The following is a 1,510-nucleotide window of genomic DNA, read 5'->3' on the forward strand; positions in this document are numbered from 1 at the left end:
TTTTAATTTAATTATTGTTTTTCTTTTTTACTTTTGATGAAGTAATTATTTATAAAAAGAAATATTAGACAAAAGCTTAATATACCAATAAGGCCAGTTATTAGATTGCATTTTTGTCACCTAAAAGTGTCTTTAAAATGATTTTATATTTAAATTATCTCATTATTTGCCAATGAAAGTGCATTTTTTCCAAACATTTAATGTTTACCAATACTAAAATTATCATTGAAGTCAGCGTTAAGTGAACAATCACCCTATTTTCTAAACATATGTTATTGTGAACAATTCATCCATACAATGAAATCTAAATCTATCTAAATATTTTTTCTTGGAGTAATAATAGAATTGTTGGAATCGGCATGTTAATAAACATTGTTCATTCATTCATTCATTCATTTTTTTTTTTAAATGACCTCGTAATTTTAAATCAAAATATCATAACTTGGTGAACTTCTGGTGAAAACAATACGCTTCTTTCTGGTGGCACATCATCTGCTTTTCTATTTTTGAGTGCAACGGCCTCATCTCAAAATACAATCAACAGCCGGTGGGAACCAAATCCCACCCTACACTTTTTTTCTTTTACGATAATCCACTGCACTCAAAGGAACATCACAATACAGAACAAAATATTTGTCACTACTTCCGTTTCATCACAACTTTACTGGAACCATTAAGCGGAATCGATCGTAGGAATCTGAGCCAGAACTTTTATGATTCCCATCCGTAGTTAGTCCCAGAGATTTCCTGGTTTGAACGTTAGCATCGTGAATGCACGTAGACCCTCACCTTCCAGTGATTTTTACAAATGACACGTCACTGCTACTAGCAGACAATATTTTCCAAGTGCTGTTTTCCACAAGGTTACAGAATACACAGAAGAAGATACAAGGTTTGGAGCATAGCGTGAGCAAGGTCTGAGCGTTAAGCGTGTAAATGAGGCTAGCAGATGTTGCCCAGATGTGGCTGGTGGGTGCTGGAGGACCCCATAACGGACCCCTCCACACACTGACAGCTTTGTTCACCTCCTCCTCTCCCTTCCTAGGGTGTGATGCTGTTTCTCAGGCCTGTGCTTTGAAGTCAGGACGCTGCACAGGAATTAAGGGGCTGCAATCGAATTTCTTCCTGCATTAGGGCAGGAATGTATGACCCTCCCTCCTCCTCATCGTTTTGTGTCTCTGTTCTGGAGCTGGTCAGGATTTTGGTTGTATGCATGATCGGGTCAGAGGCCTATGTACTGATTCTATGTTTCTATCAGATCTTATTAGCAAAAAAATGATGTTGATGACGTGGTTTCTACATTTCCCGTTGATCTGTATAGCACATTGAACCTGAAAAATAAAACCATTTAATGACCTTAATGTCAATCCAAACCCATATGATCTTTCATCCGCAGAATACATAAAAAAAAGAAAAGTTATTAATTACATAAAATTAGTTATGAACTCAAATTGATTTTTTTTTTTTTTTTGGTGCTTTTGCATTTTTCTTGATAGGACAGTGGAGATCT

Source organism: Sinocyclocheilus grahami, unplaced genomic scaffold, assembly GCF_001515645.1.
Source record: "Sinocyclocheilus grahami isolate Dianchi unplaced genomic scaffold, SAMN03320097.WGS_v1.1 scaffold795.1, whole genome shotgun sequence".
NCBI lineage: Eukaryota > Metazoa > Chordata > Actinopteri > Cypriniformes > Cyprinidae > Sinocyclocheilus > Sinocyclocheilus grahami.